At 42.2% G+C, this 21,235-nt stretch overlaps 1 protein-coding gene across 1 annotated transcript in view; it reads right to left on the bottom strand.

The window, feature by feature from the left end:
- ELOVL7 (ELOVL fatty acid elongase 7) overlaps nucleotides 1-20,764 on the bottom strand; it is a 62,076-nt gene extending 41,312 nt beyond the window's left edge. Inside the window, exons 1-2 of the mRNA XM_054032907.1 lie at nucleotides 20,598-20,764; nucleotides 16,852-16,960 (exon numbers count right to left, since the gene is read on the bottom strand). The gene's annotated coding sequence lies outside the window, so the exon portion shown is untranslated. The remainder of the gene's footprint in view (nucleotides 1-16,851; nucleotides 16,961-20,597) is intronic.
- Between the last annotated feature and the right edge of the window lie 471 nt (nucleotides 20,765-21,235).

Raw genomic sequence — 21,235 nt, 5'->3', positions numbered from 1 at the left:
CAGAGTTATGTTTTATATTTCTAGTTTTAGATACAAGAGTGGTACATTTCTACAAATAGGATGATCACACTCAGTAGATTATGAGCTTTGTAATGATACCTTACAAGAGACCTTTTGCATGAAGCATAACCCAGTTACATTATATTCACTTATATTTTTATAAAACCATATAGACTGCACAACATCACACACATCTAAAATTTTACACCAGCAATAACCTTCCAGGTCCCTGTGGCCTTGCGAACAGGTGAGTTTTCCATCAGTTCATTGCTATCTTGGATCAACTTTCAAAGATATATCAAAAGCTAGTCCATTTAGAGCTCTTATTCATTGTAGTGCATCAACAATATTTCACCTAAAGGAACAAGGTAAAGAACACATACTTCATTTTAGTCACACTTGATTATTCACTCTGCTTCTCTGCAAATCCAATAGATTTAATGTTCTTGTGCCGCCTGGGATGTGAGGAGATCGGCTCATGGTCCCCTCGCTCCCTGCCTATAAAGTTAATTGTTAACAAGATCAATATTTAAGTTATCTTTCAGAGGCAGTCCACTGATGTAAAGTGGTAGGGGTAGGCGGAGAAAAGCTGAGGTCACACATTTTATGAGTACTGTTTCAGGTTCTCTAGCTACAGCAGATGCAGCACTAGTTTTCACTCAGTTCCTATGAAGAAAGTTTTCTTCACAACCACAGGGGATAAAAATCTTTAAGTTTTAAATTAAAAGCTTAGGGGACTCATCATCAGCAGAATCTATGTCTGAGAAACAGCGAAGTATAAAGCAGAACAATATGTCTGCATCTACACTGGCCAACTTGGTGAATTAAATTCACCGTCAAGTACAGGATCGTTGGTGGTAGGCATGATATAAACTCTACTCTATACAGGACTGGACCTTTTTTACTGTGAAGTTTGCTAGCACTGACAGTCTAAATGAATGAAAAGCTAGCGAAACATGTGAAGAGTTTATAAGAATGGTCAGAATTAAATAACTTATTTAATTTATTTTAAATAATTTAAGTGAAAGTACAAAATGAGAACCCACTGGCTAGACTGGAACCACCACCAAACAGGACAATCTGATTTAGCACACAGACACAATACTCTATGTATACTCCTATGAGAGTAAACATAGTGAAGGACTTCACCAAAGTATGAATGTTCTTATTGGTCTCAGTATTGTTGTAGTCATGTCAGTCCCAAGGTATTACAGAGACAAGGGGGTTCAAAAGCTCGTCTCTCAGACCTACAAAAGATATTCCCTCACCCATCTTGTCTCTCTTATGGTCTCAGTATTTCTGGGGCTGTTGGCAATATATGAAAACACGATCAATGACTTGTATTTCTAGGCTGCACACATCACTAATATTTAAGCAAAGCACCAGTCTGATACTGTACTCAATTCAGGGGGCAAATGTAAAAGCTGGACTGAAAGACAACATGAACTGTTCATGTCCAAACACAGTTGTTGACCACTATACTCATAGGAGGATACTGGTTTTATACTTATGAAGTACAAACATTTTAATCCATAAACAGGTTACATACTGTAAAGAGGATACCAAAAAAAGCTCTAGATGATAATGGGGATAAAGCATTTTACAAGAAGGTCAATATCATTAAGATCTACTGGTGAACAATGCTTATATTTGGGGGCAATAAAAGTCATATTTAATTGGACATTTTAGTAGGACACTGACAGTCAACCATTTCCCTGCTGGGCACTTCTCTTGGGGAAGCGTGTAGAATGAACACGAGGATATCAATCCACATCACCTTTCACAGGTTTCTTCATACATCCTGGCTATAAGCATACTATGAGAAAACCAGAGATTAAGCCAGAGACAGCCATTACCACCAAGACTCAAGTAAGCTTTAGAATTCTCATTACCTCCTTCAAGCGAATCATTAAACCCATTCTATTTTATCTGTCTTTTAAAGAATTTCTAAATCAGTCAGTCTTGGAACAGACTCAGCTTCTTTGTACCACTGCTGTAAGCAACATGGCAGCTAAACACTGCACTGGTGTGAGAACTTGTGGAAAGAAACTAGACGACTGCCTAATATCATCCCAAAATGGGCAGCAGAGCTGTGATTCTGAGACTAGAGGTCCTGAATATGATTGATCTGTCCAAACAACTAGCCAGTGAAGCAATCAGACTGGCCTTTTCTATTCTCCATCTCTTCCTCCTGCATGAGTTTAATCGCATCTGACCTCAGAGGCTGATTCATTTTAAAACTAAATTGTGGGTCAACAGTTAACAAGCGCTCTCTTTTCTTCCCCCCCCCCACACTTATCCAAGAAGCACATTTGGTATTATCCAGAGGCTATGGGAAAATCCAGATAGAGAAACACTCAATGCAAAAGAGGAAGGAATTTCTCCAAAATTGATATTCCTTTAACTTTTGATTTCCAGGTATTTTTGTCATAATTGCTTTTATTTAGAGCATGTTTAATAATTTTTAGAAGATATTTGATTGGCTGCTTATAAGTGAACAAAAGTCCATTAAAAAAACCTTCCACCTAAAATTATTAAGTGTTGTGGTAGTAAATAGGTGACTAATTACATCTTTGAGTTCCACATCCAATCAATACAACAGCAAGAACTGCTTGTTATGGAGAACAGGCGGAATCCTTAGTTTCTGTTTACTCATCATTTAGCACAAGAATGAAAGAGATAGTCTTCAAGTTGTTACTACAAGGGTGCTGCATTCCTTACAAGCCAAACAGTGAGAGATATGCAAACCTGGGATACACCTATCCCAGAGATTACTTATCAGTGATTCCTATGATGGGGTAAAGACTATTGGCTTAAATTTGCAAAACTATTTTGTACCCACAAATTTCACTAATGTCAATGGGATCTCTGGGTACTCAGCACTTCTGAAAATCATGCCATAAATCTTCATAAACTGGTTTGGGGGAAGGTTATGTAATGTTTAAGAACTCTTCGTAGCTGCCAAGATATAGGATGAGTAGCAGCTATAGGGAGAACAAACAAAAAAAATACAATTGCCATAAAAAACACAGAATTATATCTTGGGATGGAGAAGGCAGATGCAGAGTCAGAAACAGATGCCAACACCCATGTGAGAGGAATTAAAAGTGACTTTATGTTAAGGCCTTGTCTGCAATGTGGATTTGACCCACTTACAACCACTGGTGGCCAGCAACCATTGCAGCTTCACAGCCTAAACCGAATGTAAACAGGGTAAAGCGTTATAAGTTATGATTTGCGCCAATTCAGCTTATGCGGACTTCAACTTGGGTTAAGCAGCAGCGCAAATTAACAGCTTAGTTTGTCTACACTGGGGCCTAGGCCATTGCATCAGTGCAGCTACACTGGTAGCTGGACAGAGATGGCTGAGATCAAGACAAGTTCTTTATAGGATTTTGAGAAAGTGCAACACTAGAAACTTTCTAGCCCATCTAGTGATATTTATTAATATTAGTCTATGGCATGTTTATGCTAGTCTCTATTTTCTTCTAATAAAAAAAAAACAATGAAGATACTGAGCAGGACTCTGAGTTAAACTAGAGTTCACCATTGCTAGACCTTCGTGAAAGAACAAAACTCACTTCTCATTTTTGGGAAGGTGAAATGTCAGTAAGGCATAGTCACTGAAGACCCATTACCCCACTACTCAGAGTTCTGTGAAGATGCTGGGAGTTGGTTACAGAACTGGAACACCAAAAGTTGAAATGGAGATCAAGATTGCCTTGACATGATTGGTACATCTAGTCACCCTGAAATCTATCAGCTAGGGTTACCATACGTCCGGATTTTCCCGGACATGTCCGGCTTTTGGGGGCTCAAATCCCCGTCCGGGGGGAAATCCCCAAAAGCCGGGCATGTCCGGGAAAATCGGGAGGGCTGGGTGGTGCTCGGCCGGGGCCAGCGGTGCGGGGCCGGGGGCATGGTGCTGGGCCGAGAACCAGGGGCGCAGTGCAGGGCCGGGCGCGGGGCCAGACGGGGAGCCGGGGGCGCGGTGCCGGGCCGGGGTCCGGGCTGGGAGCCGGGTCGGCTGGGCCGGCGGGGAGCCGACAGTGCTGGGCGGGCCGGGGGTGGTGGGCCGGGGCCGGCACCCCAGGGCCCGAGCCGACCCAGGCTGGAGCCGCCGGGGGGGCCAGCCTGGGCTGCGCCTCCTCCCCCCCACACCCCCCTTACCTGCTTCAGGCTTCCCGCGAATCAAATGTTCGCGGGAAGCAGGGGAGGGGGCGGAGACTTTGGGGAGGGGGCGGGGTTGGGGAGGGGGTATGGGCGGGGCTGGGGGCGGGGCCGTGGAGTGTCCTCCATTTGGAGGTACAGAATATGGTAACCCTACTATCAGCCCTCAGCCAGTTATCTCTACTAAATCCTCCCTCCTAGCCACATTTGACATGCATTATCACTACATCTCACAATCAGATCAAGTTGGGCATAGAGTTGTATGTCTAGTGAATGCACTAACTAAAATAGAATCAATTGGGAAAAAAAAAAAACACTAAACAAATGCAATCTCATGACTGATGTTCTATAGTCACAGAAGATAAAGTTTAAGTTATATTTCCCAACTAGAAAATTCAGATTGAGTTCCTGGTTCTATTCAAACATTATTTTCCCCAGGCACTCATAACTTCCTTGAACAATTCTTTTGGGGCTGAAATTTTCCACGTTTGGCTTCACTCCAAATGATTTTTTTCCATGCAAGTTTGAACAGAACACACTTTGCCCGTATGTTCCAGTCATAATGACATTCTGATCACTCCATCTGAATCTTCCACCTTACCTTGCTTTGTGATCTCATGTACTGAAGTCCGCTCAAATGTGAATAAAATCAATTTAGTAGTTTTAAAGTTACAAATGTTTGAAGTACAGAATTGTGCATGCACATAAGTTTTTTTGCAGGAGAAATGCAGAAGAATGTATTTTCAGGATCAGAATACAGACAAGCTTACCACGAACTCAGGCATTATACAAGATACCATATGTGCTCAAGGGAAAAAAGTTTTTGCTTCACAAAACAAAGCTGCAACCTGACTTGAGCGTGTAAAATGTAAAACAATATTACATTTTTAAAAACTGGTTCTCTGATACAAATTCAACTGTAAACAACAATGCCTGCTGTCATGGTCAATCAATATGCAGTGGTTAGTTTAAAGCAAAATGCAAAGTAGATGGTGTTCAGGAGGGGGAAGGGCTTTCTAGAGAACAAAAAGTAGGTGGACCAAAAGGGGAAAAAAAAAAAAAAAGGATGTGCATGACTGTATACAACTGTTAATGTCCATTAATTTTCTAGGTCTAATCATCTAAAATGTCCCTGCTAAAAAAAAAAAAAAGAGTGATTTAAAAAAAAAAATCCCGCTGTTATCTAGAACTAACAAGACAAAGTATGCAGTAATAAAAATATATATACACATTTAGTTTAGGTATGAGTACATCTGATATTTCATAATACAATCCTCAAGAGCACACAGTTGGAATTTAAATTTTTATGCTCTTGCTAAGCACTTAAATGCCACAAAGGACTGTCTCTCTATCTCCACAGTTTACACAGATCAATTTAGATTGACATAATACAAGGACAAACCTGGTAGATCTGGCCACACATTGAAATGAAGAAACATTGCATTTCCTAGGATATACTGCACTGTTATTTCCCTTCCCCATCCCCCAAGATGGACAAGTATAAATAGCTCAAGAAATTCATCCAAATAAAGTATACCAGGAGATGGATATGCCATGCTATCAGAACATTACAGTCGACTGTTATATTTCCAAAACACACATTCTTGATGAGAGGACACACTTAAGTTGGTATTGGGAATTGCAATACAAGTCTATATTGTTGAAATCAAATATTTTCAGTAAAACTATCAACGTGCTAGAAACAGACCCTACTGGGCAAGTGTTTAAGTATGGTCTAATCCCATTGTTCCCAAATTTGTTACGACACTGCGACTCCACAACAGATATTTTAAATCTTGAGTGACGCCCTACAACCAAATACTTTTTTTTTTTTTTTTAAACCGACTCATGTCACTAGAGTCAAGAGTTCAGGACACTAGATTCAAGAAGGACACGAGTTTTCAATTACATGAAGTTTAATATCTATTTTATATATTCTAATCTAATCCAGGGTTTAAAACTATAATTTGAAAACATGGATTTTTTTGCATGTTCAGATACAGTCTAAGACTCTAGCGAGAAGAATGGGCCTGTTTCAAAATGTATAGTTTTGTAATGTCTGGTTGAATCTGATAGTGCTGGAGTTTAAGTTGTTTTCCCAAGTTTAAACCATTTTTATGTTTAGTTTTCACAGAAATCATTGCTGAAAAGCCAGACTCAGAACTGCTGGAAGCACACTGAAACAATACGTATTCACTGCCTGAGATTTTATAACATTAACAACATCGAGGGCCTTATGTACTTCAGGATGCAATTTCTTTGATACCAAAGCTTAGCAATAAACCATGCAATGTTTCCAAATTGCTGCTGACTCTTTTCTTCACTCACGCTGCAACCCCACTGTTCTTTCAGGTCATGGTTACTGCCCCTACAGTGTGTAGCCCCAAATATGCACTATGAATTTATCAAGGATCTTGAATATTTCTTCACCGGCTGCTTGGACTCTGATTGCTTTGCCAAATAAAAGTGTTTCAGCAATTGTACCTTCGTTGACAAATATCAGGTAACACAGAAGCTGAGCCAGGTTGGCTATATCTGTGAAATCAAGCTGCAGTGCAAAATATTGACTCTCAACATGTTCTACTCATTTTCTGCAAGGTCAACAGTGCTCCTATTTGCCACAGGAACCGTTTTCAGTGCCATAGCTGCTCGTTTCCCAGTCATAATTCTACACGCCTATTGCCACTGAAATTAGGAGGATCTCATCAATAGTGACAGTTTGTTTGCCTTTTGCAATTTGCTTGACCACAACATAAGATGCTTTTAAGGCTTGCTGAGGAACAGTTGATTCTTTAGACATGACTTATTGCTACTTTTAACTCTTTTTGTGTCTGAAGGAAAAACCATCACAGTTCTCATTTAAAAATTCCAGGTGTTTGTTCTCTAAATGTCACTGTAGTTTCCCTGGCCTCATACTTCACAAATGACATGTTGTGGCTGTGTATTTTCTGCAGTAGTATCAAGACATGAAAATCCACACATAATGAAACTACCACATCTGCTAGTGCTGGTGCTTCCACTGGGAACATTCTTGTCCTTTCGCTCCATCAGGGGGCGTTTAGCACAAAGCCTTCCTGCTGAATGTTTCCCCCTGCAGGAAGTCTCTCTGCTGAAGGTCCCCTGCAGGAACAGAGGGCACAGAGAGGCTCCTAGCCCCAGCAGCAGCATAAGGCTCAGACCCATGGATAAGATGCAGGTGAATATTAAGCCTAGTTTAATAGTCTCATATTTAAAAAATTTTCCCCCAGCCACTTGTGGCTCCCCCATGACCCCTTCAGATCTCCCCAAAGGAGTTTAGAAAGCACTGGTCTAGTCACTGTGGAACAGGTGGGGCAAGGAGGCAAACACTAGAATCTTTCTAATACAGTGGAAGACAAAGAATTTGTCAAGATACTTTATTTTAATTATCATCAGGTTTTCGCTATCTACCTCTTATATACAAACTTTTTCATCCACAAGTCTCAATGTTTTACAAAAGGAGGTCAGTATCCTTATTTTACATGTGGGGAAACAGGCACAGAACGTGACTTGCCCAGAGTCACTGAGCAAGTTAACCCAGATTTCCCAAGTCCTCGTCCAGTGGTCTAACCACTAGGCAACACTGCCTCTCTACATAGGACTGTCTGAGACAAGAATGGTACCACTGCCTTCATCACGTTACTCCAATGTGAAGCTTCCGAGCATGGTAACAGCTATCCCTCTGGTCACTACAAGACAACTTCAGAGGAGGATACACCATTACTGTCAATTTTTAAATCAAGGCTGGATTTTAAGATATGCTGTAGTTCAAAAGGAATTACTTTGGGGAAGGTCTATGGCCTGACCTCCTGTATAACACAGACTAGATAATCACAATGATCCCTTCTGGCCTTGGAATCTATTAATCTAAAGCATCAGAGGGGTAGCTGGGTTAGTCTGGATCTGTAAAAAGCAACAAAGAGGTGCCACAGGATTCTGTCGCTTTTTAATCTAAAGCATAAGCCCTTCAATATTAGCCATTGAAAAAAAAGTGACTTCTGAACTACATTAGTGAAAAAACCATCCACCTACTGAAGTATCTGGAAGAAAATTTAAAAACAAAAAACTCACAATGACTCTCTTTCCCAAGACAGAGCAAAGTATTTTCAAGGTAAACATGAACAAGACTCTCATATCAATTCACAATTTGTAATAGATATTTTAAACAACAACTAACTCTGACATCATGCTTTTCATCAGTAGATCTCAAAGCAGTTCACTGAGGTCCATATCATCATCTCCATTTTTTAAATAGGGAAACTGAGGTAGAGAGAGGTGAAGTGACTTGCTCAAGATCACACAACAGGCAAGTAAGTGATAGAGCCAGGAACAGAACCCAGGTCTCCTGAATCCCAGTCCAGTCTATCCATTCAGCTATACAGTACAACTGTCCAAGTAATTGCCAGTTTCTTCATCATCAAATCAAGGTAATAGAAATTGTACTGCTTTGCAAAGTACAGAAATTCTTATATTTTGGTATGTAAAATATGTAATCTCCATGCCTTCTCATTAAAAAAGGAACTGTAGCAACAAATTCATCTCTTCTGGCCTGAGTCTGACTCAGATCCAGAAAGATCTTCCCATTTTCAAGCACCATTATTTGTGCAGCGTGAGCATCTTTTTTATAGTAGAAAAAAATACTAAAAGAAAAAGAAAGCTTGTTGTACAGAGCTTACAGAGGCTCCTAGCCCCAGCAGCAGCATAAGGCTCAGACCCATGGATAAGATGCCGGTGAATATTAAGCCTATTTCATCCACAAATCTCAGTGTTTTACAAAAGGAGGTCAGTATCCTTATTTTACATGTGGGGAAACTGAGGCACAGAACATGACTTGCCCAGAGTCACTGAGCAAGTTAACCCAGGTTTCCCAAGTCCTCGTCCAGTGGATTCTAGATACTTTTAGAGAATGCTGACAATTGCTAGAGCCCATGTCATAATTGCTGTCCTACAGTATATATTTCACTTGCAAATTCAGTGAAATGGGATGTAAAAACTCCCCACATACACCGCTTCCCTGCAGCTGGCAAAGGGGATAGGGAGAAAGATGACTGAAGTTTTTCCCTCCAACTCTCAGGGAGGTAAGTTTGTCTTTATACACAAATAATATAACTGCAAAGCTATTCAACAATGTATCCCACGAAGACTGCTCCCCTCTGCAGGACCGGCTCCAGGCACCAGCTGACCAAGCACGTGCTTGGGGCGGCACCTTGTAAGGGGCGGCCAATCTTGGGGTGGCGGGGCAGTGCTTGGGATTTGTTTTTGGTTCGGCGGGGCGGCACTCGTGGGGGGGGGGCGGTTGTTACGGCGGGGCGGCGCTCCTCTGCCATTGACGTGCTAAGGGACTCAAGATCACACAATCTTCCCAATCTCAGAGGGTTGTTTTAACTTTTAATTCATTATTTAGCTAATGCTCTGGGTTCTTGAATGAAAGCTACTGTTGACATGCAAGTACATAGTTTAATGATGCAGAGAAAGTCTCCATTAGAAGGAACCAGGAGCAACAAATGGCAGGAGTCCCATGCATCCAAAGGCAATTTTCCACTGAATAATTTTAAAGGTAGGTCAAAATTTGGGCCTGAGCTACTTATAGTTTTAACAATGCAATAGAAGAACTCACAGGAATAATGTTGAGTTGAGAAGAATCCAAAGAACAAATTGGGGCTAAATTCATTTTCCTATTCACATTTTAGAAAGTGGTGGTGGGTTTTGTTTGGGGTTTTTGTTTGTTTTGTGTTTTTAAAAAACACAACTTGTAAATAAATTCCTCATATTGCTTGATGTCTAATTACAGCTCATGAGAAGCGGTGCGAGGTTAGGTTGAGGGATTTCCTCCCAGCCTGTAATGATTCTTTGCAAGGCTTTGAAGCGGGATATGGAAAGTTCCTACAACTTGTACATTTCATTTTTTCAGAGTTTGTTTTTAAATGACTGCTACAATTTAAAAGTCATGATCATGACTGGATAAAGAACATGTCAAAGAAGTGGACTTATAATACACCAAAGAGGTACATTAAATGATTTCCAAGATTCTCCTACCAGTAGTTTTATTATGTCTCAAAGGAAAAAAACAGTTTAATAAATTTTAACCTAAGCAGACTTCTTTTTAACTCCCTAGTTTTATATGGAATAAAAAGCTCTGTCTTGATAGTACATCAATTTAAGTGACCTAAGGCATTAATTTCAGCAGAAGCAGGCTGAGAATACAATTTTTGGCCTCAATAATTAAAAAAAAAAAAAAAAAGCTGTTAATTAAACTCACACAGGATCCAGCTCCAATGTGGTATCTAAAACCAACCAACATTCCTTATGAACATGGTAAAAATACAATGTACAGAATGTAACTTTGGCAATGAATTTTCAATCATTAATAGCTCCACAAGTGAATCGAAAGCAGCTTTATACCATTACTCAGAATATTTGCATAGAAGAGAGCAACATGCAGTCTTGTCAATCCTTAAGGCAGAATCATCCAATGATTAGAGTAAAGTGCACTTTAAAAGGAGTTCAACTTGAAAAATATTTTCAACATTCAACAATTTTCAATCTTCACCTTAAAAAGAAAAAAAATACACCATCACTGTTCCCACATGATTACCAATGACCTATTCACAGCACCCTCAGGATGGAACAAATATGTGTCAGACAGCATAAAAACTAGCAGGTCTTAACTGTAACCCCATATTTTGATGTTTGAGCTAACACCTTTCCAAAAGGCAAAGTTTGTTTAAGAAAACAGGAAAAATGGCATAGGTGATGGCTTACTAAGGGCTGTGTGAAGTGTATAAATGCACATTAGAGGGTTGAAAATGTATTTCAAATTTTAAAAAAAAGTAGAGAGAAGTTTTTCCATAAACTTTTTCATGAAAAATATCTCCCTCCCTTCCTCCTCCCCGCCCCAAACCAGCTCCAATGCTAATAGTTCAAGATCTTTTTTTAATTGGGTGTCCTGTAACTGATAGGAATACAAGTCACAAAGCATCAATTCTGGCCACTTATAAACACTTCCAGTTTTTCATTCTCAAAGTTCCAAGACAAAAATAAATAAATAAATAAATAAATAAATAAAATAATAAAAATCTAAAAATTCACTTACATGAAGATTAATTCTTAAGAGAAAAAAAAAAAATGAGCATAGGCAAATGGAAGGTTCCAACATGGAATATATCCAAACCAAAAAAGAACACATTAAAATAGTAAATCAAATTAATCTGACATTAGTTTAAGCCATTTTTGGATTTTCACTTTATAATCCAAGTTATTGCCAAGTCAACAACAAATCAATCTTTGGTGTTTCAGACTTTGCAATGGGGATTGCTTGCTCCTTTCTTCTGTTAGAAGACAAGAGTAACAGGGAGGGAATTCTTCAATGTAGCTGTGTTCTTGTCTTAGAGATATTCATATAGAGTACAGTAAACAGTTATGTTAAAAGTAATATTTTCTTAGGCCCTGGTCCTGCAAAGACTCACATATATACTTAATTGTATACACTGTGAGTAGCCCTATTCACTTCAATGCAGGTGTTAAACAAGATTATAACCTTGCAAGATTATAACCTCACTCAACACATCTATTCTCTGTTTTTTCAGAATCATTTATTTTATAGTAGTGCCTAGAGATCCCTATCAGGGACCAAGGTCTCATTTTATTAGATAGTCTACACACATAAGAAAGACAGTGCCTGCCCCAATAATACACACCTATAAAACAAATGGACAAAATCAAGTGATTTGCAGACATAGCAAATTTGATGTAAAATCAGTGTAAAAATCTATAGAGCCACTACAAAGAGCTCCTCTCAAGTACAGAGGGTAGAGGTGCCAGAACAGGCGGGCAAGATGAGGGAGGCCTAGGGGGCCATGTCCCCATCAATTTTTTCCTGCCTTAAGGGTGAGCGACAGGGTGGGGCAGAGAGGAGTGAGCAGTGGGCAGCGCTCGGGGGGGGAAAAAAGCAGAACAAGGGTGGGGGGACCACGGTTCAGCCACCGGTGGCCCCCCACACACACACACACACACACACTTTTTGCCCACCCACACACTTCTCGGGAGCTTCCAGCACTCCTGACAGAGGGCAGCATCAGTGAAAGACAAGGCTGGTTGAGGGAAAGTTAAACTAATGTGCAGTAATGATACATTGTTTCCACAGAGGAGACAGGGGTTTTGTTTTTTTAATTAAAAGGTACATTTTTACTGCTTTGTACTTTTGTTAGCAATGCAGAGCTAATGCAGTTCAGAGGCATAGTCTTGATTCCACTCCTCCTTGTGAATCATCAGAACAGTTCACCAAGTTCCGTTCACCGACACCTGAGTTTGAACAGTTATCATAATGAGAACCATAGTGCTGCAAAGTTGGAACCAAGGGATTAATCTGGCCTGGATAACCTTTATTATGAGTAAAAGTGCATGAAAAGAGACCCTACCCTGTGTTTGCTTCAGTGGCATTTAAATGAATATCTTGGTGGGGATCCTCAGAGGAGCCTAAGCAAGTTAGGCACCCAAATCCCACTGAAATTCAACCCCTGTTGGTATTCTGAGCACATTTACATGGAAATCAAAGTAACTGAAAATCAATGCTATTTTTACAGAGCTGCTTTTCAGAGCAGAACAAAACTAAGTTATGCTAGTTACAGGCCTTAAAATATAATGGCCATTTTTCATTAAAAAAACATTAATATCACTTAAAATGTGCATGTGTCTTAGCCCACATCTGACCTTCATCTTCATAAACAGCCAAGATATAGCTAACAAAGTTGCATCAGCGTATGAAACCAATAAAATCCCATTCCAGATATACTCCAGCAGTGCACACAGAACAGCTTTTACTATATTAAACATGATTTTAGTGAAACAATACTACCTCTGCAGCAGGTAAAATTATATTCTGAAACCAAGGAATGCTCAAACAAGAAGACAGCATTCAGACAGACTAGTGGCATGATCTGGATGAAAAACTGCAGATTTTGCATTATCTTAAATAATCTCTATTATTCTTGGATTTTACCTCAATTTTTCTCCCCCTTTCTTATTTAACTATAGACTCATAGACTCATAGACATTAAGGTCAGAAGGGACCATTATGATCATCTGGTCTGACCCCCTGCATGCTGCAGGCCGCAAGACCCTTCCCTGGACTCTACCGTTGAAGTCCCCAATCCTGTGTTTTAGTGACTTCAATCGGCTGAGACCCTCCTGCTAGTGATCCCTGCCCCATGCTGCGGAGGAAGGCGAAAAACCTCCAGAGGCTCAGCCAATCTACCCTGGAGGAAAATTCCTTCCCGACCCCAAATATGGCGATCAGTAATACCCCGAGCATATAGGCAAGAGTCTCTAGCCTGACCCTTGTTGGCCATTATGCTGTTCATGTACCATTGCTTGGTTTTCCTTGGCTACTATGTTTTATCATTAAACCATTCCCTCCATAAACTTATCCAACTTAATCTTAAAACCAGACAGGTCCGTCGCCCCCACCGTTTCCCTCGGAAGGCCGTTCCAATATTTCACCCCTCTGATGGTCAGAAACCTTCGTCTAATTTCAAGCCTAAACTTCCCCCCGGCCAGTTTGTATCCATTCGTTCTCGTGTCCACATTAGTACTAAACTGGAATAATTCCTCTCCCTCCCTTGTATTAACCCCTCTGATATATTTAAAGATAGCAATCATATCCCCCCTCAGCCTTCGCTTTGTCAGACTAAACAACCCAAGCTCCTCTAATCTCTTTTCATACGACAGGTTTTCCATTCCTCTGATCATCTTAGTCGCCCTTCTCTGCACCCGTTCCAGTTTGAGTTCATCTTTTTTAAACATTGGAGACCAGAACTGCACACAGTACTCCAAATGAGGTCTCACCAGCGCCTTATACAACGGAAGCAGGGCCTCCCTATCTCTACTAGATATACCTCGCCTAATACATCCCAAGACCGCATTGGCTTTTTTCACCGCCACGTCACATTGCCGACTCATAGTCATCCTGCGGTCCACAAGGACCCCTAGGTCCTTCTCCTCTTCCGTTACTTCTAACCAATGCGTCCCCATCTTGTAACTAAAATTGTTATTATTCGTCCCCAAGTGCATCACCTTACACTTTTTACTATTAAATTTCATCCTATTTCTGATACTCCAATTCACAAGCTCATTCAAGTCTCCCTGCAGAGTATCCCTATCCTCCTCCGAGTTTGCAACTCCTCCCACCTTCGTATCATCCGCAAACTTTATCAGCCCACTCTTGCAATCGGTCCCGAGGTCAGTTATAAATAGATTAAATAAGATGGGTCCCAAAACCGAACCTTGAGGCACTCCACTAGTAACCTCCCTCCAACCCGACAATTCACCCTTTAATACGACCCTCTGCATTCTCCCCATTAACCAATTCCCTATCCACCTTTGGATTTTCATATCGATCCCCATGTTTTTCATTTTAACCAATAGTTCCTCATGGGGTACTGTATCAAACGCTTTACTGAAATCCAGGTATATTAGGTCCACCGCATTTCCCTTATCTAATAAGTCCGTTACTTTCTCAAAGAAGGAGATCAGATTCGTTTGGCACGATCTGCCCTTCGTAAAACCATGCTGTAATTTATCGCATTTGCCATTAACTTCAAGGTCCTCAACTAGTTTCTCTTTCAGAATCTTCTCCAGCACCTTGCACACTACTGATGTTAAACTAACAGGCCTATAGTTACCCGGGTCACTTTTTTTCCCTTTCTTGAAAATAGGAACCACATTGGCTATTCTCCAGTCTAACGGGACTACCCCCGAGTTTACAGATTCATTAAATATAGTCGCTAATGGGCCTGCTATTTCCCGCGCCAATTCCTTCAATATTCTCGGATGAAGATCGTCCGGTCCACCTGACTTAGTCCCATTAAGGCGTTCTAGTTTTGTTTCTACCTCGGATGCGGTAATCCCCCATCCCGTATGCCCCTCTGTAACGGTGCTAGTATCCCTAATACCTTCATTGGCCTCATTAAACACCGATGCAAAATATTCATTGAGATATTGCGCCATGCCTAGATTATCTTTAATCTCCTCTCCGGCTATAGTCTTCAGCGGTCCCACTTCTTCTTTCTTTGCTTTCTTCCTATTTATATGGCTGTAAAACCTCTTACTATTACTTTTAATTCCCCTCGCTAAGTCCAACTCTTCCCGGCCTTTGGCCTTTCTCACTCTATCTCTACATTCTCTGACTTCACTAAGGTAAGTTTCCTTACTGATCCCTCCCCTCTTCCACTCTTTGTACGCTTTCTGTTTTTTCCTAATCGCCCCTTTCAGCCGGTAGCTCATCCAGCTCGGTCTAAGTCTCTTGCTTAGTAATCTTTTTCCCTTTTTGGGGATACAGGCCTCTGACAGCTCTTGCATCTTTAACTTAAAGTAATCCCAGGCTTCTTCTGCCTTTAGGTCCCTTAATACGTTTGCCCAATCCACTTCCCTTACCAGTCCCCTTAATTTGTTAAAATTGGCCTTTTCAAAATTATAAACCCTAGTCTTTGACTTAATTCTGGTACTCTTTCCATTTAGTTTAAAACGAATTAGCTCATGATCACTGGAGCCCAAGTTGTCCCCCACTACCACTTCCTCAACAAGGTCCTCACTACTTACCAGAATCAAATCTAAAATGGCCTCCCCCCTCGTCGGCTCAGCTACCACTTGATAAAGGAATTGATCCGCAAGCACATCTAGGAACATCTGAGCCCTATTATTGCTACTAGCGTTTGTTCCCCAATCTATATCCGGGAAGTTAAAGTCCCCCATAATTACACAGTTTCTATTAGTATTTACCTCCCTTAATACATTAAACAATTCCTTATCCATATCCTGGGTCGATCCCGGTGGTCTATAGCACACCCCAAGCACTATCCCCGGAGAGGCTCTAGTAGTACTTTTACCCAGCTTGAGTATCGCCCAGACGGACTCTGTGTTATCTATTCCATCCACTATTATTTCTTTACAGCTTATTTCACTATTGACATACAATGCCACCCCCCCACCTTTACCTTTATCCCGGTCTTTCCTAAACAGCGCATACCCCTCCATACCTGCATTCCAGTCGTGACCGCCATTCCACCACGTTTCAGTTATTCCTACGATATCCGGTTTCAATTCTCGGACCAAGAGCTCCAATTCCTCCATTTTATTACCTAGGCTTCTCGCATTGGTGTACAAACAGCCTAATGTATGTCGTTTAGCCTGTCTCCCATTACTAGCACTGTATGTTGCGGGCCTCTTTGTGTTCGTCCCCCCTGTCCCTCCTATGTCCAATCTCATCTCCCCGGCTATGTCTCCTCTTATTACACTCAGCTTTTCAATACCGGAAACTGGCGTGGAGATTAACTGTGCATCTCCCAACCATCTCCCCAAACTTCCTAGTTTAAAGCTCTTTTGATAAGATGAGCCAGCCTCCCTCCCAGAAGTCTATTTCCTTCCCTACTCAGGTGAAGCCCATCCCGCGAGAACAGGTGTTATATCATTCAGTTCCGTAAAGCACTTTGAGTACAGCATGCATGACAGAGAATATGCAAAATAAAGTTGTCTTGTACTACCTTTCTTGGCTACTATTTTCTTGATCAAAAGAAACATGAGTTTTACAAAATAACTTCTTATTTGTTTTAATAATCCAAAAATACTAAAAAATTAAAGTTTACTTTTCACCATTAATGTTGCATTTACCTTTTTTTACTCACACTCAAATTTGGACAATAAAAGTAAGTTGTCTGGTCAGTTTCACTTTCCCCTTCTCATGCACAAGTACAATGATGTCACGTTCTGATTTCCAGGGCTGTAAGGGAATGCATAGTAATTTTGTTTTTAAGTGACATGAAATAATTTTATTTAAAAAACTTAATAGAAAACTATTAACATTAAATGTAAAATAATAATGAGGCTTTTGACATATTTTAGATCTGTTTCATACGAACAGTATCAGAGGGGTAGCCATGTAAGTCTGGATCTGTAAAAAGCGACAAAAAGTCCTATGGCACCTTATAGACTAACAGACGTATTGGAGAATAAGCTTTCGTGGGTGAATACCCACTTCATCTGACAAAGTGGGTATTCACCACGAAAGCTTATGCTCCAATACGTCTGTTAGTCTATAAAGTGCCACAGGACTCTTGGTCGCTTTTCATAACAACAATCATTCTTAACTCTTAAAAACACTTTCTTCCAGTATTAAGATTCTGATCCTTGTGGTTGCAAAGAAAAATTTCCAAATTCAAACTTATTAGTCTCCTCCTGAATTTGCAGACAGACATAACAGAGCTTCTGTAAACTACAGCAAAGTGAAAACTGTTCAATGTTGTCAGTTTTCACTGTTTTTCAGATCCCCACAATAGTAAAACTGAGAAATTTATATCAATTCTACGCTGCTGCGGCTTTAAAACAAAAAGGGAGAAAGAGAGAGAGAGAGAGGAAACTTCCAGCAATAGCAGACTAGAGCAGCTGTTAAAGCTGAGTGGGAAAGGTAGAGTAGCAGACACTCCCTTCTCATTGCAGTATCCAGGAGGAGGTGTAGGACAGTGAAAAACCCCACCCCCAAATCATTTAATGGGCTCTGGGATGGGGGAAACCTTATGAGACACCTTGGTCCTTCTCCCGGTTTTTGTAGCCAGCTAGAGTTGAATAGAGAGGCTGTAAATTTATCAGGCACCTACTAGCTCTGGAGGTTGATATGAAAGTTCGAGTACCCAAGCAAAGTTCAGGGTAAGGATCCCAGCACTCTGCTGCTTCCCACACATGGAAACCACATCGGTGCTGACTTCATTCCTGCTGTTTCCCCTTCCCTCCCCCCCCCCCACACACACTCTTTGTATCAATCTATGGCTGATAGAGTTAGTTCTCTGGCTTTTAGGCAAATTTCAAAATCCTATGTGTGAGTGCACAAATGGAGATGAGCAGGAGTGACAAGGTAAGTTAGAGAAAGGAAGTGGTGCACAGAAAGAGGGTTTGAAAGAAGAAAAGAAAGATAAAAGATGAAAAAAATATAGTAATGGAGCAGGGGGGGGCGGGAGAGGAAAGACACTGAAGACAACTCACAAAAGCATATACAATAGATTACTGTAGCAAAAAGAGTAGAGTGAAGCCAAGAAGGAAAAGGTGATAAGAAAAAAAAATTATCAGGGAAATGTACTAGGTAGAGCTGGTCACATAGTGCTTAGAAAAATCTATTTAGTTACTTTTACTGATACTTGTTAAATACTTATTAATATTTTGTGGTAGGCAGCTACCTTACTTGCTGACTAGCATTTAACCAGCTATAATTAGTAGATTATACCAATGGAATTTTTGAAATACATTCCATGCATTTCCTGCTATTCAACCTGCCCTACTGTACTAATAAAATTTAAGAAGCATTTAAAAGAAGGTTGATTGACAATGGTACAATGAAATAACATACAATTGTTTTAGTCCTTTCTGTTGCAATGGGTGAAGCCTTGGAGGAGCATAGCAGGCACATGTTTCAGTTTTAGACCCTGGATTTGTCTATACAGGGACACTCAGGAAAGTTAATACAAATAAACTAAAGGTGCAAAGTTAGCTGTCAAAAGTTAAAGTGCATTAAACTCCCATGTGTGCACTAATTCAGAAGTGAAATAGCATTAGTTTGATGTAGGTCTGGTATACACTAGAAAAATAAGTCAGTTTAACTATGCAGCTCAGGGATGTGAAAAATCCACAGCTCTGAGCAGCCTAGTTAAGCCAACCTAACACCTAGTGCTGACACTATGCCAACAAAAGAATTCTTCCATCAACCTAACTACCACCTCTCAAGTACTCTGATGGGAGAACCCCTCCTGTTGGTGTAGGTAGTGTCTATGCTGAAGCGGTGCAGATATGCTGTTGTAACATTTTAAGTTATGGGAGGGATAGCTCAGTGGTTTGAGCATTGGCCTACTAAACTCAAAGTTATGAGTTCAATCCTTGAAGGGTCCACTTAGGGATCTGGGGCAAAAATCAGTACTTGGTCCTGCTAGTGAAGGCAGGGGGCTGGACTCAGGGTCCCTTCCAGTTCTAAGAGATAGGATATCTCCATATATAAATACAGCTTTAATCTTCCTTGGATTAAGGCCATTTCACTTCTTTAATGTATGCCAATTAACTTCACACCTTTAGTTAATTCATTTTAACGCCCCCATATAGAGAAGTCTGGTCTAAACTAATAGGTAGAGTCCTCAGTCTAGTAAGTGTCAAGTATATTTTTCAAGCCCTGAGCTAGTTAGTTCTATGTCAGTGCAGGGGAAAGCAAGGCACAGAGAAGCTAAGCGATTTGTCCAACAGCATCAGACAAAGTCTACAGCAAATCCAAGTGTACAGACTCTCAGTACCTTAACCATCCCAGCCATCCTCTTCCTCCCTCCCCCTATTTTTAGCCTATTGAGGAGTCTTGGATCTATAGTTCCTCCCTTGAGTCTCTCTCTTTGGGTGGGGTGTGGAGTTTGTAGAAGCCAACCACACATTTCCCAACAGATAAAGCCACTGATTTAGTCTCTTGCACAATACAAACATGTTCCATTCCCCTCTCCCATCTTCGGCATGACTTGTTCTGCAAGTAGGGCTTATTATCTCAATGCATGCAGCAGTTTGGAGGAAAGAGAATGAGTTAGGGATATTATCAAGCAAGCCCAACCCACAGTTTAAACCAACTTCATGAGCACAAGTGCCGTAGGAGCGTGGGGGGAATGGAAAGAGAGATGAAGAATTCAGACCAGTACCAGATAGAAATGGGACAGATTCACTCAGGAAAAAGCTCTGCTCATTTCCAGTGAAAGTCATACATTACTCAGCGGGCGGAGGGTTTACGACCTGAAACTGAACCGTGAACAAACACACACCCCGCACCTGTCTCTCCCTCTCCTGCCCTCCCAGACAGCCAAACAAGCGCGCGTTCCCTCGGCAGGCGATTTTAGCTGCAGGCAGCCATACTGCCGCGGCTTTGTAGGTCAGCCTAGAAACACCTTTTTGTCCCTTATATTCAGCCTATAGCCGCTGAGGCTTTAATCCCATCAGTCAGCAACCATTTGTTAGAGCGGGGCCCAGGCAACAAGCACAGAGTCAGCTGAGTGACTGCAGCGCACCCGCCCCTCTTCCCGGAGCCGGACGTGGGTCTTACCTCGCCCAAAGGGGGATGGGAAACGAGCAGCGTCTTCCCCAAAGCCACCTCCTATTAGACCTGCCACCCACTGCAGCCCCTAATTCCCCCACCGCAGCCGCAACTCCCCCTCCCACCGCAGCCCCCAAGATCTCCCCATTCCTACCGCCCCCTTCCCCAGCCTCCCTCCTCCGCACCTTGCCTGTCCCCCAGCCCGCCCCGCACTGCAGGTGACTGGGAGCCACGTCCCCCCGCCCTTGGCGACCCAACCTCACTCCCCTGCCCGAAAGTTTCCGGGAAGTTGCCCGGAGCCCCCGCGGCCACTCACCAACGCCGAGACCCGAGCGCGGACCGCACCTGCCCGGCAGTCAGCAAGTGCGCTAGTGGCAGCGGCGCCGGCCACACACACGCTCCCCACTGGGAGGGGAGGGGGAGCCCTGAGTCACCTTCCCCCCGCCCATGTGACCGGCTGGGCTGGGCTGAGCTGGGCTGCACCCTGCTGGGCCAGGCCAGCGCCTGCCCCGCCGGCTGAACCGCGCAGGCTGCGGCAGGTGGGGGCCGCAGCTCGCGGGCTGGGGGGCCCAGAGGGGCGAGCCGGGGCGCGGCCCTGTTCGCTGTGAGCGCAGATTCCCGAAGCCCCTAGGCAACCACTCCGGCCCCCTCTGACTGCGCCCTCCTCCCAGGAGCTCACCCATCCGTTCCTCTCCTTTGCACAGCCACGTCTTCAGTCCCCCCCCCCCTTTCCCTTTTATAGAAGCCCTGGGGGAAAACTTGTAAATGGCTGGACATGAACCGGTCGCCTCCCAAGTTCTTCCCGAAATCTCCTTCCTCTGAAGCATCAGGGATGGCCCTGGTTGGAGATGGGACATTGGACCCAGAGAGCCAGAGCCCTGCTGTGGCATGGAGCACTCCTCCCCCCCCTTTCAGGTGTTTGGTTCAACCCTCACAGGCTCGGGTTCTAACCAG

The sequence above is a fragment of the Malaclemys terrapin genome, chromosome 6, assembly GCF_027887155.1.
Source record: "Malaclemys terrapin pileata isolate rMalTer1 chromosome 6, rMalTer1.hap1, whole genome shotgun sequence".
Lineage (NCBI taxonomy): Eukaryota > Metazoa > Chordata > Testudines > Emydidae > Malaclemys > Malaclemys terrapin.
Note: the sequence above shows the minus strand (reverse complement) of the source record. Positions and strands in the feature narration are given on the sequence as shown.